At 56.4% G+C, this 27,696-nt stretch overlaps 1 protein-coding gene across 3 annotated transcripts in view; it reads right to left on the reverse strand.

Annotated features, from left to right (window-relative positions):
- MYT1L (myelin transcription factor 1 like) overlaps window positions 1-27,696 on the reverse strand; it is a 277,105-nt gene that overhangs the window by 26,974 nt on the left and 222,435 nt on the right. The window lies entirely within an intron of this gene.

Genomic DNA, 27,696 nt, shown 5'->3' on the forward strand with positions numbered 1-27,696 from the left:
CCAGAAGAATCTTGGATTTCAGTATCTGCCTGGCTGTGACCCACCCCTCGGAGCATCGGGAGACGGACCCTCGGCCAGCCGGACTAACGGGTGCCCCGAGCCCCGTGAGGGCAGCCACTGGGAGCCGAGCACTGGGGACTCAAAGCCTTTTCGGCTGGTGTGGCGGAGCCCAGGGCTGCTGGTCAGCCAGGGTGGCACCTGCACACACCTGCTGCAGCCCCAAGAGGCCCCGTCCCCTGGTTCCTAACGACCACGCTGTGGTCGCCCGAGGGGGACAGCACATGCTTTGAACCGAGGCTCGTCACCGCCGCCCCCACACCAGTCCCGAGGGCGGCCGCCTCAGGAGCGGTCGGGGCTGCTGCAGAGACATTTCCCTTCACGCTGGTTTGGTTTTCTCCCACCAGGAATGTGAGAATTAAGGGCAAAAATTAAGAAAAAGTTGTTTTTTCCCATCAAGTTTGTATATTTAACAAAACAGAACAAATCACACACCGTGTCAGGGAGGAGGGGATCAGTAAGCAACACTGCACCTGACAGCGGCACCTGGGTCGTGCCCCGTGCCCAGCCCTACTCAGGGAGCACCCGAGCTCCGGCAAGGACAAAAATCACGCATTTCCGGTAGTTCCTAAACATCTACTGCCCCTGAGGGATTTCGGTTTGTTTTCTGCTCGGAGAGTCAGGGCAGCAGCTGGACGCCGAGCCGGGCCCGGGAGCACGGGGTCCCCCTGCACCCTGCACGTCCCCCGGCACCGCACGGAGGGGGGCTGGGGGTCCCGTGCCGACACCCACGCATGTCAGTTTTGGGTATTTGGGCGCTGTCTACGTCCTCTTCGGTCCCAAGGAAGGGAGCGACACTAGCTCGAAGGGTGCCTACCGCGTGCCGGCCGTACCTTGCTGAAAGTCAGCGATGGCTTTAGGGCCCCGCTGTGCGGGCGGACAGTGGCAGCCTGGGCCACATGGCGCCTGTGTGCGTGCTTGGAGCGAGGGTTTTTAAAACAGGCATTTGAGGCAGAACAACGGGGCTTTTAAAGTAGAATCTGTACCAAGAACAGAATCTGTACCAACAACCCAGAATCGGATTTTTGACCTGATGTTTGTTAAAGTAACAGCTGGTTACGTACAGTTAAAGTTTGGTATAGAGACTCTACTGCCGATCGCTAAGTAATTACTTTCTAAATACTAAGTGCAGTGACCTGGCCTCACTGGGTGATTTCCCGCCCGGCCCCTCGTGTGGAGGGAGCCAGCCCCGGAGCGCAATCAAAATCATCCTGCGGCAGAGAAGAGCATCTCATGCAAGTCTCTGTTTGGAAAACGTATCAGGAAACAGAAAGGTTTCCTACTTGCCGACAATATGCACTTGGCCTTGCCTTTTGCTTTAAAAAAATCCTCAAACTCTTCCTATTTTAAGCACTCGGTGCAAATTTATTTAAAATTTATTCATGTTAAAATACATGAGTAGAAATTTTTCAATATGCCTTTTTTTGGTGAGGGCTGTAGGAGGTTGACATACTCTGTTCAGATTTGAAGTGAGGCGTTATAACCAAACCAATGCAAATGAAAATCATATTTGACTGATTATAAAAAAAGAGACAGACGTTCAGAGTAGGTTTTGTGAGTTTCAGCCATTTACAAAGGCATCATCTGGTTAAAAAAAAAAGAGGTGCTGAAAATGTCCTCTATCACCGGGAAAACAACAAAATATCAATTTGGCCCATTTCAGAGCTTCCACTGTGTTGGGAAAGAAAAACCCTTTCCAGAAAGAGTTCTCGCTGTCTTAAAAGGTTTGTTCTCCTTGTCAAGGGCTCCAGTCACACAGATGGGGTGCGGTCCCAGGCTGGGGGACCCACGTCTGCTCCTCCCTGACCACACCCCTGCACAGCTCACGGGGGGACCTGCCCTAAGCTCCTTCCGGGGGAGGCTCCCCAGCCTTCACCCCCTTTGTCTGCTCACGCCCCGCACCCCTGCAGCCCAGGACCTGGGCTTATCACGGGGGCTCGGGAGGCCTGTTGGAGGGGCCACTGCCCTTCGTTGCCGCCTTCCCCTGACACAGCGGCTCTGGGTTTTGTCAGGGCTAGCAATGAAGCTCTTTCACCCGTAGGTGGAGCTTCTGGACCACACAAGGCAGCCCAGAACGGTTCCCGCTATCAGCTCTCCGTAGTCATTTTTCTGTTGCTGTTCAAGACTTTGAAGCTTTTTAAAACACTTAGATTTACATACAGATTTCCTGGGTTTAAGAAATCTCAACCCTCAAAAATACGATTTTCTGAAATTGGTGAATGAAGGAGTGACTATTCACCCAACAAAAGGGGTCTCTGCCTCTCAGATGGAGCCAGCCCCAGGACCTTGACAATGGGGCAGTGTGGAATCGACTTACTAGAGTTCGATTTGCATCTACCCATCTAAGAGCACATCTTTTCCATGAAGGGAGGCCCATGTGGGCAATCCAAATCCCCCGTGGGTAAAATCAGACAGTACCATGTGCCACACAGCTTGGGTTTCAGAATGGCAGAAGAGATTGACTGGGTTTCCATGGAAACTCCCCATGAGGCAGGCGCAGGTTCTCTGCACTGAAGTCCTCGGCAGCCGCAGGGAAGCACACCAGACCCTCACCACCCTCCATGCTTCCTGCCGGTTACCAGGGACAATAGCACCAAGTCTATTTTAAGTTCCCATGGTTAGAGATGCAAAGTTCTGTGACATGAAACACTTGCCTCAAATATCGCTTCTCTTCCCCTCCAAAGGTGCTTTTTTGGTGGAAATACTCTGAGACACATAATGAACAAGTAACCTTAGAGCTAGACTCATTGCCTCACAGATGTATTTAAGGCTAAAAACATTTGTGCCTTGTCCATGATCTTGCACTTGCCTTGGGAGAAAAGAATTTGGAGGAGTGCACGTTATCACCTGACTGGAAAAATCTGTCTTAAAAAGACATTTAAGAATGGCGCTGGGAGAATCATGAAAAAATGTTTTAAACAGGGTTTTAAGTTTTGCAGAATCCAAGCAAAATCTGAAAAAAAAAAAATCAGGACCATTCACAAACTTCTGGATTTCTGATTTCACGGAACTAGCCCTTCTCAAGTAGGAGTGAGCTGGGTTTGTGTTGCTTTTGCAGATCTAAGTCATCAAAGAGACCTGTGGGCCCGAGCCTCCCAGAACGCCCTGTATGCTCATGACTCCTCTGAACTATTCCCAGCCACGAAAACATTCCTCTAGGATGTCCATAGGAACTGTCACTGGTCACACCCACATGGAGGTCAGGAGACATATCCCCTAATGTCAAAACATAACTTAATGTCTGTACATGAAAATATGTAATCATGAAACCATACGATTCTGCATTGGGGCACGTCTCAAGAGCGTGACAGCAGACCACCGCGCTTCCTACTTGTCCCTGATTTGTCCCTCAGCAGGACATACAGCCTACTGCCGCGCTGTTTTCCCCCATTTACAGAACTCCCATCCCGAGACAGGGTGGGCCAAATGGAAATCATCAAACCCACTGACTGAAGTTGTGTCATCGATTAATTAGTGATAAGAATATCTTTAAAGTGCTTCCTCCATGTGCTATCATGCCACGCTCTTTTGAAAATAAATACGAGGATTTCATCATTATATTAAGAAAGACCTCAAAACAGGACATTTTCTCCCAGCTGAGTGTGTCCACGCCAACATGCATGTCACTGCACGTCGGGAGCTGAGACCCATCAACCGCATTGCATCGTCCCGTTAGCGATAGTCCTGTCCTCACCTCAGAAGAAGTCCAAGGCAGGTTCCACACACACAAGCATTTGTACTCGGGGACTCTGAGGCGTCCTTGCTGGGTACCAGAAGGCTAAGCCCCAGTCTCCTTTGGGCCAGCCTCTCTCCGTCCACCTGCTGGGGAGTGACCTTTCCCGAAGACTGAGAGGCGGTCCTCCCTGAGCGTGGCAGCCTGAGCTTGTGGCATTCGCGTCTGGCCCAGTCTGAGCTGGCAGGCCCGCTGGGGGAGACCGAGCTCAGCTCCCCCAAAATCAACGTACAGGAAAAAACATCTGGAGGCATCTCACGACTCTTATCTTGATAAGGGTCAGTGACTGATTTTTAAAACTCTTACAGATAGAGGCTGAAAGTACTGTGGGTGTTTTGAAGTGACTCTCTCGGGGTTACCGAGCTACCTCGTTAAACTGTCCAGGAAGGCTGAGCTGCAGACAGGCCCTGATTTGAGCAGAGCAGCTAAAAATATACAGAACAGGACTCACTGAGGATCCGGAATGACTACACCAAGTCAGAGGGACATACGCCCGTTCTCAGAAGTTCTCGGGCAGCCCTTACAGCCTCTCTTGCTCATTTCCTCCATGGCAACTCTATCAAGGGGACTTAGTAAGAAAGAAACAAAATATATTTAAAAAAATAGATAAAAAATTATCACCCTCAATTTTAAAAGAAATCATGAAAATGTTAAAATTAGGAATTGTCTCTAGTAGTAAAATGTATTTCTAAACTGGAACGTTTCCGGACACATATATAAGTCTTTGCTTCATTTATATAAAAAGTTGAATTAAAAAAATACTTTTTTTTTTTTTGCCTTAAGAGATATGGTCGTGAAAATACATTTTTATTTTGATTTTTTGTTATATAAATGGGAAATAATGAATTCAGAGGAGTGCCAAAGAAAGATATTTCTAATGGAAAAATAACACATACTGATTCTCATGCCATTCCTCTGCAATTTTCTCCCCAAATGGAAAGAAACCAGGTCACTTAAAAGCCATATGCATTACTTCTGCACAATTTCTTAGATATATTACCTGAAACTCAAGGAAAGATAAAATTTTACATTTGCTTCTTAACTTGTAAGACATTCAATAATTTTCTTTTTTTTTTTTTTTTTTGAAATTCAATATTAAGTATGCCTATCCTGAGCCTTCTGCAGCTGGACACGGAGACCCCCCATGCGGGTATGTGGTATTTTCCCAGGGTCCCCCAGCCCAGCCTCCCGCCAGAAACGGCTGGTGACCAGTGGAGCTGTGGACCCTCTGAGCCAGGGCACGAAGCCCAGTCCGGCTTCAGGTCCACCCCTGGGGGCACCACCTGCAGGGCCACCGCTGGCCACCAGTGGGCCGGTGGGGCCCCACCCCACGGGGGTCCTGCGTGCCCACCCCTCCGGGAAACAGTTTGGATTTGCTTCTTGCTTTTGTCCCTGACACCTAGAGCTTCTCCTGTCCTCCCTTTCTCCTCAGGTGTCAGGCGATAGGCTTCCTTGTGGGACGTGTGGGACACTCTGGGTTTATGAAAACCTACGCATTTCCAAGTGGACTGGGGACACGATGACATTAGGAGAATTTAGGTGGAAGACTTGCTGTCTGATGGATGTCACAGGGAAGCAAAAACACCTTTTCTTTTGGTTCCCTGCACTTTTCTTTTTAAATTACACTCAAACCCATAAACGAAAAAGAGTTTTAAGGTACTCTTAACGTGAATAAAAAACCCTCAGTTTGATGATTCAGATCACGTTTCTGGACGGGTTGGGCCTCAGGGCACTGAGAAAGCGAAGCGTGATCCTGTGGCTAATGCTCAGAGTTCTGGTTCCCTGGACCCCGGGCGGACAGAGCGTCCAGGACCCGTGTGCTGCGGGAGCAGGTGGACGTCAGTGTGGCTCGGGCCGGGCATCAGGGCCGAGCGGTCCAGTGACCGCGCCCCCAGAGCTCACGTGGCACACTGCGTAGTCCGAGGGGGCGGCTCCCTCATCCACCACCCACCGATGGACAGGATCTTTCTAGCAGGCTCGCCGCCTGGCTCAGAGGCTCACGCGCCTGCCGTCAGCCTCGGGTCATCTGCCCCCTCACCCGTGCTGTGTGCCTCCCCCGTGCCCTTCCCCGACTCGGGCCCCGAGTTCCCCTGGGAGGGCGGCAGGGCCGGGCGCGGGGCCCCATGCAGAGCTGCGGCGCGGTCCGGGCGGCTCCCGGCCAGTGTTCTGCAGGCGGGGGTGGGGGGCCGCCGCGGCCGCTCCGCTGTTCATGCCGCATGCAAGGTCTGCTCGCTTCCAAACATGCAGCCCGCAGCCCTGCAGCTGCGAGTCCTTGGTCATGCTGCCTCCTGGTCCGCGGAGGGGAGCCCCACGGGGCCCTCGCCGCCACACGCATGGCTGCCCGCTGCGGGGCCCCAGCTACCTCCAGGAGTAGGCTCCTGTCCGGCGCGGCCGAACGTACCTAGCACATCCTGACGTCCCATTCACTTAACGGGATGTGTCCATGGGACCTGCTGCCGGAGCACATGCACGTCCAGCAGCAGAGTGGAGCAGCTAAACAAGACACTGGGGCAGCCGGAGCCAGAATTGGAATTGGACTCGGAGGACCCATGCAAAAAAGAACACACAAGAGGTGACTGGTGCGGCTGAGCGAAGGCAGCAGAAACCAGCATTCTACCGTCCGGTCCTGCGCGGCATTCACGCGCACCGCGCCCTGGGGAGGTGGGGGGCGTCCCGCCCCGCATGCAGAGACCCCGCACGGGGCCCTCGAGGAGGCACTCACCTTTGCCGATCACCCCGAGCCCTCCAGCAGCCCGAGCCCTTGGTGTGCGGGGAGTGCGGGGCTGTCAGGGCCTGTGCGCTGTGGCGCGGTGCTTGGTGGCCCCAGGGAGGGGCCAGATGCACAAGAACGTGCACCCCAACCGTGCCCGCGGGGTTTTCCTAAGGGTGGGAGGGCCTGGGTGACCATATCCCATGGGTCATGCCCATTGCTGAGGGTCCCCGATCAGGGCGGCACAGGGATGGGGGAGGGGTTCCCTGTAGATGCTGCTGGCTCGGCCACGCCAATTTTCTCAGCATCATGAACCCGGTGGACTGCACGTGAGACAGATGGGCGACCTGGCGTAACCACGAAGACCTTCTCACTGCTAAGCTACAGCTACCTGCCGCGTGCACGCCCCAGCCTGCAGCCCGCTCTGAAGGGCACACTGGCCAGTGAGGGGCGGCGGCAAGCCTAAGCCAGCCTGGACATGCCCCTGCCCGTCTGAGTCCCCGAGGCCAGAGTGGCCGCTGGGCCAGACGTGGACTTGTGTGGGAGCGTGCCGTGTCGTCCACGCAGCCGATGGCTCAGGCTGCAACTCTGGGGGACATCAGGTCCCCTTCCCTGTGCACAAACTGTTTGAAACACTTAGAAGTTAAGCGGGGGTTGTTCATGTGCTTTAGAAGCAGCTCGGTCTCCAGGTCCAGTTCATGGACCTGTGTGAGCCCTGGGAGACGCGCATCTTCGGGACAGAGGGAGGGAGAGGCCCGGGGGCCACATGGCCGCCCTTTCAGCTGAGACCCTGTCCCCGCTGCTAAGCTTCTTCCTGTTCCTGCTTCTCCTGTTTTCCCTCTGTTTGTCGTGTTTGTGGGTCTTTCCTATTTTGAATCTCTCTTTTGTCTCAGAGAAAGTGTTTTCAGTTCTAGTCAGGAGAGGCGAGACGACCGTGTCACGTCATGTCCCGTCACGTCCCGTGTGACGGCGGGCTCTCTGTCGTCTGTCCTTTGGTGTAACCTCCTCCTGCCCCATCCTCCATGTGCACGCTACATTTTAGCCTATTTTTTGCTCTGTCATCTCTCACTTAAAAAAAAAAAATTGAGTTCTAGCCTTCTGGTGGGCTTTGCCTTTCCTCCTTGTTTTTTTGTCACATTTATAAGTGATTCCAGAAATTGTTAGTTTAACAAAAGTTTTAGAAATAGATTAATCAATTATCTTTTTTTTTTTTTTTAACAGGCAAACAGAGCCAAGCAAACAGGTAGAGTCACTGTTTAAATCCGTACAAGAGCCCCCAAGTCGCGATGAGAACCAGCCTGTCTTGCGTCCTGGGGCAGCCGCACTGGCTGGACGCGTCAGGTCCCCTTGTCAGCAGCAGCTGTTGTCCTGCCCACTGCCGGGGACGGCCCTCCCGCCGGGCTCCCTGGTGCGTGCAGACGGAGCCCCCTCGTTCATCTGCTCGAGATCTTTAGGGATTGATCTGCAAGGACCCCTTGCGTCTCATCGGAGGGGCCAGCGAAGGGGACGGCAGGAAAGGGGAACGGCGCTGCTCCAGGCTTCCGCACCAAGGACGCAGCCAGAGCGGCTTCTAAGAACCGTGGGGTTTCCCTCTGATCACAAGGAGCCGACCAGAGAGCCTCGGGGCCCAGGGCCCACACCCCGCAGCTGCGAGACGTGACCCCGGGAGCTGGTTCTGGAAGCTGCAGAGCACATACGCTCCACTGAGGGCAAGAGGAGAACCAGCAAGTGCTCAAGACGGGGACGCCAAGTCCAGAAGGAGGGAGCATGGCAGGCGGGGCGGGCGCACGGCAGGGAGGAGCTGACGAGCAGCGCAGGCGTCCACAAAGGACCCTGTAGCTCCTGGAGGTGCCGGGGGCCCGGAGTGGGGTGCAGACACGAGGCGCCTGTGAGCCGGCAGCCGGCCGCCCGCATCCCGTGGTGGAGACTCCGCAGTGACAGAGCCTGCCCTTGGCCCAACCCCTGGCCTCTTAGAGAGCAAACCAGAGACCGTTTCCGCCGGAGACTCCCGCTCCTTGTGGGAAGCCTTCACTGAAGATCAGGAACCCGAGAGGAGTGACGTGGGTCTGCGGAGGGGACACGTCAGAGCAGAGGACGCCTGCTCCGCCCAAGCCCGGTGTCTCCGGGAAGACCAGGCGTCTCCCACCCGCGCCTCCTTGAAAGAACAGGTTAGAGACGGAGCGGAGAGAGAGAGATGTGCCACGAAGCAGGATGAGAAGCGAACCGTGATGGAACACAGGGACGCAGAAGATGGGAAGGAGGGACACGTGGCTGCCCCGAGATGCCGGCACTTGGGGGCCAGACCCCTCCATGATGGGACGCGGGCTTCAACAAAGCACTGCCCGCCGAGAGCCGGTCCTGCTTGTACCATGACTCCCGCAGGGACAGGAAGAGTGAGTCTCCAGCACATTCCGCAGTGACCAAGGACAAGAGGACTGGGACCATATCACTCGAGAAAAACATTAATAAAGCATTGCGAGATTTTAGCTTGGAAAAGAGAAGACGGCAGGAACCAAAGTTGCCACATTCATGATGGGAAAGGAGGAGGGACATGTGCCCCAAATGTCCCTAAGGGCCCAGGACCACTTTCAGGAAGGGCTTTCTTACCACGTACCTTCCTGGAGGGTCCCACCCGACCCTGCACTCAAGAGCAAGTCTGGGACCACTGGAAGTGTGGGTCACTAGGGTCGGCTGCACTGGCACCTGCAAATGACCACCCCAAAGGCCTCCCAGGACTGAGGGTCTAGGCTCTGTCCACAGCCTGAGGCAGCACAAGCCAGCAGCCGGTGTTCCTCAGTTGGGGACACCTGCCATCTCGCCGTCTCTGCAGCCCCCACATCTGTGCAGGTGAGGGGACATGCTCGCAGCAGGGATGGAGGCCCCGGGGCCACCTGGAAAGCCCTGCCTCAGGGTCCCCATTTTCCCACACCAGCCTTCCTCCCCCACGAGGGGTCTCCTATCTCAGTAGGCATGGCCAGCCTTCCCGAACCTCACTCGAGCTAAGTACCATGCCTAAGTGAGTGCACCTGTCTGTCCTCCCAGAACCTTCCTCTCCTGCCTGCTGTGGCCCAGCCTGACCGGGAACCCATGGCTCGGAGTCCCGGGCACCTTCCCGGGTTACGTGTCACTCACTCATCTGAACACAGGCTCTGGTTGAGGGGGGTGCAGGCGGGGCCTGAGTGGTGACACAGCTGTGTCCCGTGCCACATACGGATGTGGGGACGTATGGTCTCGTCCTTTCTGCCTGGATGGAGGTTGTGCTCTTTGGTTTTCTGATTAGCAAACGAGGCCTTGAGGACCACGGAGCTGGTGCAGGCGCAGAACCCTTCTTGTTCTCAGCAGGATGTCTGTAGCTAGGGTCACACCAGAGCCCTGTCCAAGGGTGTGGGGGCTCTACTGGCCCCAGGGTGCCGCCCCCAGCTGCTCTGAGGGAAGGCCGGCCCGAGGACACTGTGGGGCTGTCAGTGGGCTGAGCGGCAGGGTGTAGGGAGAAGACTGGGTGCCGAGGGGGACTCTGCCCAGAAGGGGAGGCGTGCACAGCCCCGCCCTCGCAGGAAGTGGGATGTGGGGGCAGAGGGCTCCGGGCAGCCATGAGGTGGGCTCAGGGCCCGGTGAGCTGGTCGACGCTTGCCTGGGACATGTACCTGACCTCTCCTGGCCTCAAACCCCATAGTATAGGACAGGCCTGCCCCCCGGCACTCAGCTCCCCATTAGGAATATGAGTGAAAGCCATAAATTCGAGCTTTAAGAGGTGCGAGGTCACAGAGATCCCACTGCTGACCTCTTCCGCATCTCGTGGAGGAATGGGTGATCGCCCTGCCCCCGTGTAAAGCCCAGAGGGCAGAGTGTGTGCCCTGCCATCCACAGTGCGGGCGGCTGAGGACAGCCCCTCCTACGGCATGTGACTCCCCGAGGCCCCGGGCCTCGGCAATTGTCCAGTAACAGCCAATAATCACTGTGGGCCCCTGAGGTTGCCATTGACACGCGACCTTTCCACAGGCATCCTGGGAGCTGGGTTCTGCCCATCAGCCCCAGGTCACAGACAAAACAGGCTCGGGGACCCTCGTTGGAGCCTAGAGCAGGAAGCGGCAAAGGGACTGGGTTCCCGCCCTCAGTGGACGCCAGGATTGAACTGTGGTCAGTGGCGGTATCTGAGGGGACAGATGCAATGGGGAAGGTAGTGCTTGTGGGAAGGGCAGCCCGGGGCCCCTGTGGGGACTGGTGGGGAGGCTTTTCTATAGAAGGGGACCCCTTCAAACGGGGAGGGGGAAGGGGAAAAGCCAGGGCCAGAGGACAGTGCGCAGGCATCGGGCAGAATGAGGCGGCGGGTTCAAAGACGAGGGAGGGGAGCGACCGCTCACAGCAGGCTCCCGGCGAGAGTGGAGCAAGGAGGGTCCTCACCTGTCCCGGGTGCAGACGCTGGAAGGGGAGGGGGCTCCCGAGCAGACACGGCTCTGGTAGGAAGGCGCGCCCTGCACAGACCCTGGAGGCCACACTCGCAAGCCCTCCCCCGGCTGGCACGCACTGCCCCGGCGCACGGAGATCGGGCTCTGAAACCCACACGGTGGGGTCTCCGTCGCTGGAGGTCGTCGGTGCACAGCAGGCCTTGCCGACTCCCAGCCACCTCGTCGGGACGCGCAGTCGGGGGTCCTGCAGGCGAACTCAGGGGCCGTGCACACGTTCGGCTCCTGTCCGTGCGGCTCCATGGGTCCCGCGCTCCGCACCAGGAGCAGACGCGCCCGCGCCACGTGCTCCTGGCAGATCGCGCTGTGGGTCTGCGGACGCCGCATCCACCATGTTTCCAAAAGCGATTTCCAGTCTGAGTTTTAAGGAAGTCCTTTGAAAATATGGTTGTTCCAGAGTGAATTTTCCTGGAAACTTCACTAGCCTAACACCAGAAAGGTGTTTCTCAGGAAAAGAATCCCGTTGGAAAATGACTTTTGTGACGGAAGCTACAAAGAGGAACGGGAAAGACTTTCTGGGAAAGGAAGGAAGGGAAACGAGGAAGAAAGAAAACTGGGAAACTTTTATAATTGGGAATCTCTGAGGGGTCAAAGGGCTGGCCGTCATTTCAGTGTTCCTGTCTCATTAGCTGCTGTGGGGGAGGGTTTCCAGGGGCCCATCCTTGGGCCCAGAGCACAGGACAGGTGTCACCGCCCCGGGGTGGGGGGGGTCTTCCAAGGCCCCCACAGTGCAGGGAGGACGTTCTGCACCTCCCACCGCCCCACCACACACGGAGCCCTGCCTGCAGGAGGGGCTTGGGATGAGGAGCGAGTTGCCATGGCAACCCCTGGTCCCTGCTGCAGGTTCCACAGTGCGCAGGGACGGGGCGGAGGAGGGAGGCGAGGCTCCCGACGGTCTCGCCCCTGGACGGCAGCACACGACCGGAGCCGTCTGCCCAGAGCCTCAATGGCCCATGGCTCCTGAGGCCTTGAGAGTCTGCCCTGCCACCACGGCGCCCCCGTGTCTACCTGGGGAGGCCGAGTCCCATCGTTGCAAACGCTCAGCTGGCGTTTCAGTGTCCTAACACGGTGGTCAGAGTCACAGACTGCTGGCCCTTTGGTGCATGCGACCGATGACAGAGCAGAAACCTCGCAGTGTGTGTGAACGGTCGCGCGTGGGCCCTCGTGGGGCGGCCCCACCCATGTCATCCTGAAGACAGGGTCCAGGGACGATGGCGTGGTCTGTTGGCAAAGGTAGCATGCGGGCATCACAAGCATGGGCGCCCGCATCCAGCCCTCTCCCTAGCTCACGGTGCTGCTTCCGCACATTCTCCGTGTGGGGCCGTGTGTGCACCCATGCGTGTGCAACATTGGTGTATGTGTGACAGGCAGGACCATGCGCCCGGGACCCACAGGCTCCAAGAGGAGCGTGACTCTCAGGGACAAGGGGAATGTGTTTAGTCCCACAGGCGAGGGGCGGTGAGTGACCGCCCGTACTTGGCACTGTCCCTCTGTCTCCGGTCTGATCACATCTGTCCGCGTGAGGCCCTGGGCACAGTGTCAGGCCCTTACACACCTGCTCCTCTAACGCCGTCTTCCCCTAAGATGGAGAAGACGGATGTTATTTTCCCAGTTGTAGAGAGGAAAGGATCAGGCACCCTAAACAGGCAAGTAACTAGTCCAAGCTAACTAGGTTGAGGCTACGTAGTCCGGCTAACTAGTCCGGCTAACTAGTGCAGGCTAGGCTAACTAGTTCGGGCTAACTAGTCCAGGCTGCCCAGCTTGTATGTGGCCAAAGCAGGACGTGGACCAATCTCTGGGAACGTGGAGCCTGAGTCCGCCTCATCCTGCCACAAGGATTTTCACTTACTGTATCAGGAAAGTCGCCGCTGACCAATAGTTCAATTTAAAGGACGTCAAAAGTAAATAAACTTCATGTTTTGGTTGTAAAATCGGCCGCTGGAAGGGCCGACGAGCCTTCGCGTCACAGTTGCTCGGGCTGAGGGGTCGGACCCGAGGGCTCGCGTTCTCACGGGGGATGCCCGTCCTCGCTGGGCTCGTGAGGATTTACTCTCCGAGGTCGTTCACTGACCTCCTTTCCGGACCCAGAGCCCACCAGCGACTTTTTCAGAAAGAATCCCAGTCATCAGGCTCTTCGTCATGTCCCGCCAGGGGCGGGGGCACTTTCACGCTGGCCTGTGGGGATGGTCCTCCCTCTGTCCATGGGCTCAGAGTGGTCTGACAGCCCTACCAGAGAGACACGGCCCAGCGGGGTGTGCGGATGCTCCGGAGCCGGCGCTGTGCTCCGGGGGGGGGGGCGCAGAGGGGGCAGAGGCGCTCTGTGTGGGCGCTGGTGGGACAGCCCCCAGCCTTGCCTCGCTCTCCAGCTGTCTTTGGACCAAAGCACACCCCTTGGAGAACACGGACGCGTGTTCTTTTCTCCTGGGCCCGGGGGGTCGGCGGAAACTTCCCGTGCGAGCCGAGGGAGCTCCTGGTGCTCCTGTTCCGGGCAGGGGTGGCGAGAGCCTCTGTGCGTCAGCCTGGTGGGCACTGCTTCTCCCCTAGTCAGAAGGCGGCGCTGGGGGCTCGCCTGTGTGCAGCGTCTAGGAGGCCGCAACCCAAGCGCAGTCCTCACGTTCAGAAGTCACAGACCCCCTCGGGCTCCCGCGGGAACAGCTCCTGGCCTGTGGACACCCATTCCCTCCAGCGGTCCCCGGGTTTGGGCGATCGGTGCCGGTCCGCTGGCCTCGCTGCTCCTGTAGTCCTGCCCCTGCTCCCTCTGTTTGCTGCTGGAGGGACACTCAGAGCACTGAAGACATCCCACGGTCTCTGCAGAGGGACCGTGCAAAGGTGGGACGGCGGGACATGGGTGTCAGAGGAAGCCAGCGGGGCAGGGGCCACCGCGGACAGGACAGTCTCCACCAGCAGCTGGCCGGGCTCCTGGAAGCAGCCATCGTTCCCCGGGCGAGTATGTACGCCTCACCAGAAAGCCGTGATTTCGATGAGCTGAGAATCAGATGACTTTGGTGTTTAGACCGAGTCCTCCTCTGTGTTTACCCTCCAACCCGCAGGCCACCCGCAGACAGCGACCTGGAAATCCGTGTGTCTGCACGTGAGAGCGACTGGAGGGGCCGACGTCAGGCCCCGGTGCACTGGCTTCTAGCTCAGCCCACAGTGAAGTTGCTCTCTGGGCTCTGGAAAGTCGCTCCGTGCCGGTCCCTGGTGTCTCGGCCTGTGGAACGAGGGTCCTAAGTGCCCAGCTCTGCCACCACCCGCCCCCCTACCGCCGGCTCCACCCCCAAAGAAGTTCTGTGAGGCCCGCATCCTACTGGGGCTTTTTCCAAATAAGAAAGTTGAAGTTCACGAGTTCACGAGTGACTCCTAGGAGCCGCGCAGCAAGGAAGGGGGAGGGTCTGAAACGACACCCCTGACTCACGTCCACGTCCCTCTCCCGCATCGCGGCTGCTCAGGCACAGCACTGCCTGGCCCGAGGGAGCGCCAGTCTCGGCCACCTGGCGCCTGGACCAGGAAACGTCTGCTGGACTCGGGCTTTGCGTCCCGAGACCTGAGCATGGACGAAGGGCCCACGCGGGAGGCTCCTCTCACGCACCCGGAGGCCTTAGCTTCCGAGACTGTCATTCCCACGATCGGAGGCTACCGTCACGGCCTCCCTGAAGGGGACATGAGGTCATGGCTGACACACAGCAATCCGGAAGAACCAAAATGGCTTTTGTGTGAGACGTAGTATTTGTAGAAAGGACAGCACCGCATGCTGTGACCATAACCAGCTGGGGTGACGGCTCAGCCTCGTGCCACTGTAACTCGCAGGTGGCCAGGAAAGTTGAAATCCAATCTGGGGTCACGGGCGCCCATGACTTCAGGGGTCTGACCTGGATCTGGGAATGCGGGAAAGAGAGAGGCGCCTTTCACAAGGTCCACTCCCTTACTCTGACCACAACGGTGTGCCCTGAATACAAAATGCCTGTTTCCATTATGTTCTCGTCCTAAAGCGCGTGTCATCCTCAAAAGGCAAAAGAGAACTGAAGCGGGAATTCAAGAAAGTTTGGGAAGTAAAGAAGCGACAGAGACTAGGACGATCAAAATACGCCAGCTGGGGAAATGGAAGGTGGGGAGCTGAGGGTGGGAGTCGGGGATGGGGACGAGCCGCTGGGAGTCTGACGGGCTGACGGACACGTTCAGTGGGGGATTGTAAGGCTGATTTGCAAGTCTGAGATCAGTCTTTTAAAATTGTACCACATTAGACAAGAGAGAGAAAAGACATATTAGGAAGGTAGAATCCTTTTATCTTTGAAATATTTTGATCTTGGTTTTTGGAGTTTCTACCATGAGAAGTTTTCTTTCATTCATGCGTTGTTGGATTTGGGTCAGACTTGAGGCGTGTCTTTCTGCTCCGGGCCTCCCTCCCTCGTCAGCCTCTTTCCTGCGGAGGAGCCTGGGCGGACCCTCCAGGCTGCCTCCATGGTTCCCGCCACCGTCTCGCCTCACACCTTGTTCTTCGGTTACAGCTGCGTAGACGTGCGCGCGGCGCAAACACAGACTCGTTAACCCTCGTCCGAACTTCCAGGTGGGGCCGGCGCCGCCCGCCTTGTAGAAGGAAGGAATCACAGAGGTGAGTCACTCGGAAGGTCACCCAGCGGTGGGCGGCCGAGCCGGGCCAGGGCCGAGCCGGGCCAGGGTCGAGCCCGGAGGCCTGGAGGCGGGCGCTGCGACGCTCTCTGCTCCCGAGGCGGCGGAGGGGACCCAAGCCCGGATGCTACTGTCACCTGCCACACGTGTTTCAAAGACCCAGATCTTCAAGCACCGCCAGGGGCGTGGGCGTCTCTGTTAGCGCGACTGAAACACAGGGACTAAACCCAAGCTGTGACCTTCTAAAGAAAACAAACAGCTCCCACATGCTTGAAATGAAACAAATTTAAATTATTTCTACTTAGCCCCAAAACTCACACCATTTGAGGTCCCCGGACAGGCATTTTCAATGGCAGAAAATGTTGTCATGACACGAAAAGGGGAACACGCAGAAAAAGCTCAGGGAGAGGTTACCGCTCGGCCTCGCTGCGGATCACCCTGACGGGAAGGAAGGCGACGCAGAAACGCCCGTCTCCCTCGGAAGGACCAGCATGAATCACGGGGACGGAAATGTTCAATGAAGGGCACTCAGGATGCGCTCGGTGTGGGGTGCGTGGCAGGTGCCAGCGTGGGGCGGGACGGACCTGCCCCCCTCCCGGGTCACCCAGCCCACCGCCCAGCAGGTTTCGGGGAGCCCTGACCACACACACAGGGGCCTTGCTAAGTCAGGAATTTTGAACAAGCAAACACAGAAAATCCAACAACTAGAATTACACACTTCCTTGGGCGTTGTGGCATTTTGGAGAGGAATGTACACGCGAAGCTATTTGGCCCCAAACGCCTGACTGAAAAGCATGAGGCCGTCTGCTCTCTTCGTCCTGGTCCGGCTCAGGCGTGGGAGTGCGACGACCGCGATGGGGGGACCGCTGGATGTGCTCTCGGGACGAGGAGTGGTGACAGTCAGCCAAGTGGAAAGGGAAGGGGGGCCCGCCACTCAGGAAGCCCAGACGCACCCCAGTCCCGGGGGAGAGAGGCCACGCGCTGAATAACCAGCAGACGCCGTGTCTCCTTTCCCGAACAGCCCAGGTCTTAAAAGAAGTAAAATTCAGTTTTTGCTCCGGAAGAGGTTTTGGAGTGCTCGAGCGGCTCTGCGGGAACGTGAGTGGGAAGATGGCAAGTGTCGTTCCCCATCAGCTCCGGGGTCCTCAGCTGCAAGGTGCGGCCAAGAAGGCCCGTGTTCCCGCTGGTGTGTGCTCGGTCATCACACGGCCCTGGTTTGGGTGGCGGGGCCTGTGTTGGGCAGCAGGATGGCGCTGGAGCAGCTCCTTCTGCACGTGCCACCGTGTCTGCTCCACTGGGAGGCCTGGCGGGATCGATGTCACGTGCCCAGAGCCGCCGACAGCCGGGGCCACTCACTGAGGCTGTGACGCCAGCCGCTCTGCCCTACGCAAGGGGACGTCCGAAAGCTCATGCCCATCCTCGCGTCCTTCCCTGCCCAGGGTGGTAGAGTTTCCAAACTCACTCATTGCCGGTGAGCTCACCTAATCCCCTCTCTACACGAGGGGAGAGGAGCTCAGAGAAGGCCACCCGCTGCCCCCACTGGTCATCGCCAACCCCCTTCCCACTCAGGGGCTCCTTTCACGGTTGCGCTGTACAAGAAAATGGTTCTGACGCGTTCATTAAGTCATTCACTCGACGGCTTGCCTCCCCAGTGACGTGCAAATGCCCTGTGGAAGCTGTGACCTGGAGCTTCCTCACGCTGACGGAGGCAACCAGACCCCCACGGCACGAGGAAGGGCAGGGGCGCTGCGGAAGAAGCCAGCACGTCCCGGGATCGTGGGTGTGAGGTGCTGTGCCCGGGGGTCCGGAAGCTCTGTGCTGACCGCATTCCGTGGCTGGGCTTCCGTGGAAAAAGGTCAAGGAAGGTCATCCCAAGGGAATGCACCTGCGCCACAAGGGTCATGTATTTTTGTACCATAAACTGTGCATGTATTTTAAAATGGTTTTTAGGAATTGAGAAATCTGCTGTTAAGGTGTCTGAAGCCTCAGGGTGTGTGTCTGGGATTGGGGCCTCTCCTTCCCGTGGAAGGTAAGACTAAGGTGCTTCTGCCCCAGACGGGCACAGGCCACAAAGTGCCCCGGCCTCCCTGCGTGTCTGGCAGCGCTGGCAGCAATCATGGGGAGCCGGACGCCCCTCCTTGCGGCAGGGGTGGGAAGGACCCGCCCCAAAGTCAGAGCATGACCGGAAACGCTCTTTACGGAGAGGCGCTCGTTTTCGCTCTTGATCTCCTCCACGCGTGTCCAGGGATTCCTTCCTGAGAGGGACGCTGCCCTCACCGCCGTGCCCGGCCTCTTCCCATCACCGGAACCCGCCTCCGTCCCCGCGAGCGCATTCTCGACTCGCACGGCAGGGGACAGCTGTGACTTCTGAGACAGCACTTGGCATGAACGCACCTCCCAGAGAGGTTTGCGGGGCTACACGGCCGGCAACGTGACACGGCGCCAGCCGTCCTGCCGTCCCTGTCTGCGCCCACGCCTGGAGCTCATCTAACCTTGAGACTTGAAAGGCCCCCTCTGTGGAAGGCCTCGGCCCCACGTCCACAGGGCCCCAGGGACATGCCACTCTTCACACCCCATGTGGGCACCCGCTCGGCCCCTCAGACACTCTCCCCACTTGGCGCGCCCCAGGCCCCCTCGGAATCCCCCCCATAGCTCGTTTTAGGAGAGGCAGCTGCTGGGCACTTGGGGCGGGTCTCACGCCCACGCCCCTGCCCTCAGTCCGTGTCCTCATCCTCCTGTAAAGAAGCTGCTCTTCTGCAGACAGAGCAGGCGGAACCTGGCTTCTTCTCATCCCCCACCGTGTGCCCTTGATGGGCTGTTCGATGCCTTACCTCCGCCCCAGCCCGGTGAGACCTCCCGCCCGCCCGCCCCTTGGGAACTGGAGGGACTGGAAGCTCATGTCAGCTGCCACCACCAAGGTGCTGGTGACCCTCCTACTCAGAGTGGGACGCAGAGGCCTGCCAAGCCCCATGAGCCCTTGTGGGGTCGGGCCCTGCTGCTGCTCTGCTCTCTGCTCCAGAACTTTCCTCCGGCTGCTCTTACACTGACCTCCCTGCTGTCCTGGGTGACCTCCCACGGCCGTGCTCCTGCTGTTTCCCCAGGACCCAGCACCAGAGGAGGACGGGAGCTTGCTCGGCTGGCCACGTGCCAGAGACTAGGGCCACGGCCCCACACCGCAGGGTTCACATGCAGATCACAGCCAACACCACGGGACCTTTGTCTGTTGTCCTTTTTAACCCTTACACAAGAATCCTTGCACTATCATTTCTATGAAACAAAGTCCACGTTGTGGACCACACCACCCCTTTATCAGCCCCTTCACAGCTCTGACCCACGCGGGACGACCCCAACTCTGCCACATGGCCGCCCTGGCTCCAGCTCCGGGAAGGAGCACCCCTGTGGGCTGTGCCCGCCTCCACCGTCTGGGATCCCAGGGCCGGGGCGTTGTTGTCACTCTGCTTTGAACGGGGGCTACAGAACCCCCGCCCCGCGAAGCGCCATGTGGTTATGTGCACCCAACCCTCATGTTAAACAAAAAATCAGGCCTCAAGATCACAGGGAGATTGGGATTGGTAAGAGCAGTAGAGATGGACAGTAATATTTCTTTTCCGTTTCGGGGGGCTTATATTCAAAATTCCTTGTCTTGTTAAGCATACTTCTGTCCCGTCTTAGAGAAGAGGATACACGTGTTCCAGTAGCTCTCACACCTCCCGCACGTTTTTATCTGGAGAGAATGAAAGTGACTTACAAATATTGCCAGTGTGTGGCCATGGGCAGAGAAGGTCAAGAACACGCCCCTGGGGAGGGAGAAAAGCCGTTGCCGCACGCACACGGGGACCCTGAGCAGGAGGGACACGCGTCCAGGGCACATGGCCCTGCCCTTGAGCGTGAAAGCAGAGATGGAAGGACGGCTCTCTGTTGGCCCCGAGAATGAAGACTCGCGGGAACAAGTCTCCTCTCTGTGTCCTGGATCGTGGACAGAGACGTACAGATGCCCGCGGTCATCGGGACAGGGAAGGGCCGGAGTGCAGCTCCGTGCGGCCAGCTTCGCTCTGCTGATTAACGCACACACGAGCTGGAGAGAGAAATTTTGAGATACTAATGGCAAGCAGGCTTCTGACAACCTTAAAGCCCCAAGTATTAATAAGGCGTGTATGCTAATTATGAGCCGGTTTACTTGGTCACGAGAGGAGGAGGCCTGAGGGTCTCTCTTTGAGAGCACCTGCTTAATCCCACTTGCATTTCTGTCCAAGTTTGAAAGTAATGAAGATGCATATATTTTTAAAATAACATAACAGACTTTCCAGCGGCTTCTAATGGACGCTGCTCTAATGGTCCCAAACAGTGGGATCATGCGGAACACAGGTGCCCTCTTCTGACTGGTCACCCGGGGAGGTCTGCGTCGTGCCGTGTTCTCATCGGTCTCCATGTGGCATTAGATCCAAAGAGGAGGCCGCGATGCGAAGGTAAAAGATCGCCCCGCTCGTCTGCGGCTTAATCATAAAACAGGAACGTTGAGTAGCCGGAGGCTGAGAAAATCAGAAGCTTTTCAGTTGCAGGAATAAAATATCCCTATTTGCCAGAATGTGGCGAGAGGAGAGGCGAGGATCAATGCGGACGGGGTCACCGCGTGGCACGGCCCAGTCAGACGTCTGCCTGATGCCGTGACCGTCTGTGCTAGATGTGACAAGGGGGGCAGCTTGGGAAGTCCACTTCCCCGGCCACAGAGGCGCACGTGGACAGTGGGCGGTTGGGTCTATGACATGCTAGTCCTTCGCCCTGAAGAGGTCCGTGGGACAGCCCTGGCACACACTTCCATAAAGCCAAATTACATTTTCGTTTTGATTTTAGAAACCATTTGCACTACATGTTTTTTTCCTTAAAAAACAAACCGGGTGAGACCGAGGTCTCTCACGTTTCCACGCTGTCACGGTGCTCACAGACTGTCTCTGAAAGCAGACGTCACATCTCTGTTTCTCCGTTGCCTGCAGAGAAAACCATTCGGCCCCCATAGAACCAGAGACTTCCAAGACAGAAACGACAAAACGGAATTCCCTCGTGCCAGGGACTGGCTCTCTCTGGAAGGCCACAGATGAAAACGTAAGAGCCAAGGTGTGAAACTGTCCCTCCTGGGGCCGCAGGTCCCGGTTTGGAGCGAGGACTCGCACCGGTGTGCTCATGCGCTGTTCTGCCTCCCGTCCTGCCTCGTCATCCCGTCAGCGCCTCAAAGCCTGCCTTTCCCAGCGAGCAGGAAACCAAAGCGAGTGGTTCTCCCTCCGGAAATTGCCAGGAAAAAAAAAAATGCCCTCCAAAATCCTTGTCAATAATTTCCCAAAGGGAACATCTACTTTATTTCCAATTTTGTTCATTTTGCTCCAGGGAACAATAAATTAGTGAAGTGTTTACTGGAACAAAAGCTCAAATTTACAATTTAAGGCCAACATAACCTAGTCTTTCTCAGCAAGAGGTTTTCCTCACAGAAGCTGGCTTCTCGTCCAGCTCGGGTCTGCGTGTCCAGCAGCAATGCGGGGTCCCGTGAGGTTGAAGGGGTCCTTGCTCAGGATCACCCCAGGGGGGCCAGGGAAGAGACGAAAATGGGACTAAATTCCCAATAATGGTGAGAGGCCACATTTAACTAGATATGACGTATGAAGAAGACTCAGACGCCCCGATGCACTTCACGGAAGGAAACGTGTCCAGCTTTGACCCCTGGCCTCACACCACAACCTAGACGACAACAAGAGACGTACAGACACGACATACGTGCGTGACTACGTTAATAACATAGTGCACATATATGTATGTGCATCGATATTTAAAAAAAACGTTTCGACGGCAATATGAAGGATAGGAAGGAAGTTTTCCTTTGTTCATATGCGCCAGATATGCTGGGTGTTTTATAAAGAGATGTGACCGGTCCAGAGGTAAAGACATACGTTTGTTCAAAAGCTGATTCTTGGACGGTTTGTATTTTATCTTTGGTTAGATGACAAATTACTCTTTGTTCAGAAATAGGTGGTATCACTCAGTGCTTTCTGATGCCTGAGGAAACGGTTCATCATTTCAAGACTGGGAATGGAATGCTAAGAAAAAATTCCTGGGAAAATGTCCTCCTCATGGCCTTAAAATCCTCCCCAGGTTTGTCACAATGAGACACATGAAGCCCTCCAAGCCTGTTCTGATGACCTTACATGTTGTGGTCCACCTCGTAGGACGGACACGGGGGTCCCACGGCCAAGGCCTTGCGGCTGGGAGCGCGGCAGAGCAGGCCGGTCGGAGGCAGGCGAGACACGTGTGCCAGCCCACGCCGTCTCGCTACGAGGGGCGCTGCTCTCCCAGGGCGGACGTTGCTGTCTGCCGTTCCTCCTCTCATCCGAGCTGGTCCTCTGCCCCACGCTCGCTCGGTCCCACGTCTGTGGCCACGGGGCCCTCCCTGCTGGTGCCCCTCGGGGCCGGCTCCAGGCGCCCTCTCCCCTCCTCTACCCCCAGCACCCGTGACTCCTCTGTGCTCCCCTCCCACCCGGGTGCTCTGGATGGAACTTTTTTTTCTCTTTTTGTTCTGTCTTAAAAGACCAACTGTGAGTTCCTTGGGGGCAGACATGATTACAGGGTTTTCCACGAATGACCAAATGGAACAGCCCAGCTCACGGTTTCCCTGAAAACATCAGTTTGTGCGTCACCTGGAAGCTCAGGAACTGTGCAGGTCGCCCCCTCGGATTGGCTGTGAGACATGAGACACAGGCACAGAGGTGTGCGCGGGGCAGCCTCGGCGTGCACAGTAGACGCCAAGTGCAACACACGCGCGCGCACACTCAACACGCACACACTCATGCATGTATATACACTTACACTCAGGTACACACAGTCATACACACACGCACAGCGTGCACACCCCCCACACACCCACACATGCACACACACCCACACCCGTAAGTGCAAACACACTCATATATACACACTCATGCATGTACACAAACGTACACACACATACATGTACACACACTAATACACCCACACACACCCATACACGTATGCACATTCACATACACACATAGCACACACACAGCCACACACGCATACACACCCCCACACACGTACACGCACCCATAAACACACACACTCATACACGTACAACACACTCATACACATGTGCACACTCACACTCACGAACACACACCCACACGTGCACACACATACACAGCCACAAACACACACACCTCAGATACGGACACACAACTCAACACTCATACACTCCTGTGCACTCATACATGTATACACACCCATACACGTATACACACGCACACACCCCCACACGTGTGCACACACAAACGCGCATGCGTACATGTATACACACTCACACATGTGTGCACGCACACACTCCGTCAGGACACACCAGCCAGAGAGCAGCACACGAGTCCAATGGGCCACGGCCCGGCTCCTGGTGACCCACGCCCCTTGCCGGTGACGACCCTGTGGCCTAGTGGGCTGGAAGGCGTTCCCCTCCGACCACACCGCACGCTACTGCATTTTGCACAGAGAACTCAGGAGAAGCAGAGTGTCTCGATGATTGAACCTCAGCCGACATCTGCTGCCTTCCTTTGGTGACCCAAGCCTGATTGCGGACGCCGAACTTCTCTGTCACCTGCACCCTCACTTGAAACACACGGAGCATAAACGGACGAAGAAGAGAACACCCAGACTGCGGGTCGCACAGCCGCCTGGGGCTGTGGGTCACACACACACCTCGCACCTGGACCGCGGGTCACACACATGGCTGTGCCCAGACCGTGAGTCACACACACAGCCGCACGCAGACCACGGGTCACACGGTGCTGGAGGACCCCGTGGGGACTTCCGGAAAGTACAGCTCACATTACAAAGTGAAGGAGACACTGAAAGTTGGTTTTGGTTTTGGTTTTGGCTGATTTGTGTGGCTATACGGAGGTGAAGCTGGTAAAATGTAACCCAAGTCCAAACACCTGGGACACCTACTTAATAATGTGGGTGTGGCGCTGCCCACCGGGGGAGGGGCTCATTCCAGGGACGGAGCTGGAGCTGCTGCCAGCCGAGGACGCGGGTCAGCAAGGGCCCCCCCCCACCATGTTCGTGGTGGTGGTGCCAGGGCTGCAGACACAGAGGAAGAGTGGCTTTTCCAGTGACCTTTCCCCATCCTCGAGAGTCTCCGTGAGGTGGGACTGAGGGGCACAGCCTTCTTGGCCTGGAATTTGTGTGCTCATGCCGGTGTGTCCACCAGTGTGCTCACCCACGTGTATGTCCATCGGTGTACGTGCTCACCCGTGTGCACGCACATCCGCATGTCCATCCGTGTTCACCCGTGTGCATGTTGTCCATGTGTCCATCCGTGTTCACCCGTGTGCATGTCATCCGTGTGTGTTGTGTGCTTGCGTGTTGGCTGGAGTTACCCTCAAACACTCTCATCTCAGAAGCTAAGCTGTACTGTGCCTCCCTATAGTTCATATATTTCACTTATTTTAAATCAGTCCTACTTTGTACGATAAAATAAAAAATCTTTGTGCGACAAAATACTTCTTAGGCTATTTTACAAACACACTGGGGCACAGACCTCGTAACCCTTCTATGGCGGAGGTAGGTTCTCTGGGGGCTGTGGGGGGACAGGGGCCCGTGCAGCCCCGGTGCGCTGTGAGCCCACAGTGTCTGGAGAGGACGGGCGAGCTGCCGTGGGTCCGGCTGCCGGCGGCATCGGGCCCTGCGCTGCCTGCCACCAAGGCTCCCCTGCGATGCCACTGATCGGAGGAGGTCCTGTGATGTGGAGGGAAGGCGCTCGGCCCCCGAGGGCCCATGGTCTGCCCTGAGGTGCCCAGCCTCCCATCCCACAGTGTCCACGCCTGGAGAACGGGCCTAACCCTTCCTGTGCTTCTCTTGGAGGAGACGGTGTGTGCAGAGGCCCCTGTCCACGGCCGGTCACCCACGGAGTGACTCCCACATACACTTCCCAGCCACGTGCAGTCCAGCTCGCACACCCAGCTTCTCGGCACGGGCCTGCTGCAGGACAGGAGTTGGAGAACCAAGGCAAGGGGTCCTGGGAGGAGAAGACGGCATCTGACCGGCCTGCCCACTGCACGGAGCCCGCAGCCCTGCAGTCCCTCCCGTCCCCAAGGAGCAGGCCTCCCACCATGGCTGCTGCCCCCAGATGAGGAGGCGGTGTGCCCTCTGCTGAAGGAGCCAGGCCCGAGGCGAGGGTGGCGGGAACTCACCACGGCTATGGATTTACTACATGACCTGGGCAGGCGAGAGATGCCGGAGACGAGGATCTCCGTGAGAACTGGTGCGCACGGGTGCGCTTCCTGTGCAGTGAACAACGGCGGCGGCGGGACCCCGGGCAGGGATGCCCACGCCACCAAGCTGGCTAAGCCCCAGCCAGTTCTAGAAACAAGGAGCTTTTTAAGCAAAGTAATAGCGTGGCCTGAGGTCTGAATTTTAATTCTTTGACTTAAATAAATGTAACCATGTTGAAAAAAAAAAGTTTTGTAGTAGCTGTAGTTAACATTCCTCCCTGTCCCAGGTGAAGGCGCCTTGGTGATGCCTGGAGGCTTACAGAATCCACCGGAAAACTCTCCAAAGGGCAGAGAGCCAAACCGTAGGGCCCCCAGCACCCCGCGTTGAGGACGCGCAAGTTCAAAAGCCAAAAAGTGACGGTGGCAGCTCCTCGCGCGGAGCTCACTGACGGCAGGAGCTACCGCTGGGGGCGAGAACGAGCCGGATCATAAAGACGCGTCTAAATCTGGCCACCGGAGTGTAAGCGGAAGCCAATCTGGGGGCCCGTTTTAGAGCTAATTGCCTCTGATTGAAATCAGTTTTGATTTGGCTTAAATTGGAGCCTCAGATGGCTACGGCACCTCCGGCACGGCCGTGTCTACAGCGACGGCGCATCGGGACGCTGGAGGGCTCCTGGCGGGAGGACACGGACTCTCGGAAAAGAGGACGACAATGACAGGAGGTGACTGGCAAGCTCCTTCCTGTTGCTCCCTTCAGGTAATCTCAGCAAACGGAATTTTTGGAGAAGAAACTTCCCTTCAGAGTCAGAGCTCTTGTTAGGCAGAATTCTTACTGAAAAATCACTGTGATTTGAATAATTCTATTCACTGCCCTCCCCGCCCCCCAGCTTTTTGGACTGGGGTCTCATGGAGTGTCACGTCTAGGAATCGGGGCGCGGAGGAGGAAGTTCGCGGGACTGTATGTGACACGCGGCACCGGACCTGCAGGGCTCCCCACGGTGTGCCGCTCTCCCGGTCTGGCTCCCCCTTCCCTCCCGAGCCACCGGCCCTGGCTGGATGGGCCAGGGACCAGGGAAAGCAGCAGCTTCAGCATTTGGATGGTATTCATGTACACGTTAAATTTTAATACATTTTCAGTTTACATATTGTACATAGTTAGACATGAAATTACCCACTTCTTTTTAAGAACATCCCAGATGTGTTGGCCTGGATAAGATCAGAGCGAAGTGTTATCTCAGGAAGTTTAAGAGGTTTGAAGATCCAAGACCAAGAGTTTCTCCAGCACAACTCCTCTTTCCACGACCAAGAACGTCCTGTTAACGGCCAACCTTCGAAATTCAGTGTCAAGTGTGACAAGAAGAACATTTCCAGAAAATTCCGTAACACAGAACTTTTGGGAGGTTATGGGGACCCTGCCTAACACGTCTTTACGAAGAATTAGAAATCGCTCATCTACCTTGAACAGCGAGCTCTCACTGTCTCGGAAGCTGCCGCCGTGGCGGGCTTTCACCCAACTCTGTCCAAGGACGCGCTGTTGAGAAGCACGTGTGTGATTACTCTCGAGCAAGCGGCTCTAGATCTCGATGGCACCATCCTATGCCCTGACGCAGGAAAAACCACCTACAAGGCCTCCGCGACTCAGATCGAAGGTCATGAATAGAGGGGTCTTGTCAAGTAAGAGGTTAAAAGAAAACACGTGTTGTAATCTATGGTGTCCTCCATTTAGAAAGACTTAGCAAGTAAAAATCAGTCATTTAAGTATTAGACTTTTGACCGCAGACATTTAATTGGTACCCACAGTTTCAAAGCTTCAGAAAACTGGTCAAGTTTAGATTTCTTGGGAAGGATCAATCAAGTTGGGATTCACTTGTTGCAAAGACAAGTCTACAAATGAGTATGGCTTTTAGATCGACCATGACTAGGAAAAGGCTGTCCCTCTCTGAAGATGCGGTCTCCCAACCAGGAAGAGGCAGGATGAGAGGACGGACCCTCCAGCCCCAGCCTGCAGGACAGGAAGGCCAAGCACTGCCCTCCAAAGATGTGGATGGGAGGACCACCACGCCATCTTCCAAGATGAAACGAGAGAAGGAGAAAGCACTGGAACCAGAGAAGTGGCAGCTCTGCTCGGAGCCAAGGGACAAAACCCATCAAGAACCAGGCTCTCAGAACACTACTCTGGCCTCCAGGGATGTTGAAACGCTAGCCAGCAGGGAGCAGTCCTACATGCCCGTTGTGCAAAGGCTCTTTCTTGTTTACAGCTGGCCTATGGAGCTGAACAAAGCCAGACTTTTGCAAAGGATTCCTCACCTCATCAAGAGATTCAAAGAGAAGTTGCCATGGTCTGATGGGCTGGCCGTGTTCCAAGTGCAGTTAACCACGTTTTGATCATGAGGGGAGTACGGTTTTAAGCCATGAGAAAAGATGTCTTAACAAAGTGGGTTGACTTGTTGTTGCTAAGTCTGTCCGTTGTGCGGTCCTAAGAGCTATTTCCCCATTAGGCACTGCGGGGATGACGCTACAGGCTTTAAAACCGTTAAGCTAGAGGACGCTCTCCGGACGTGTACATGCCATGGAGAAGACGCCAAGAGTCTTGTGACGCAGGGGCTAGTTCAGGAGGCCACTGAGCATGAACAGGTGATCTATGGCACTAGGGCCTTGGACAGGGACCCTGTAAGAGACGACACAGTGTGAAACGGAGCCCTGTACTCTGAGATAGGCCTGGTCTATCGCAGTGGGACAGGATGTGGAGTGAAATCCTTGGGAAAGGAATCTAATAGGGGCTCCAAGGAGCATCTTTTCCTGCTTTGGAAATAAAGCAGTTTCCAAACAAAATGGAAGCCAGGCAGCTGG

This window comes from Lutra lutra, chromosome 9 (assembly GCF_902655055.1).
Source record: "Lutra lutra chromosome 9, mLutLut1.2, whole genome shotgun sequence".
NCBI lineage: Eukaryota > Metazoa > Chordata > Mammalia > Carnivora > Mustelidae > Lutra > Lutra lutra.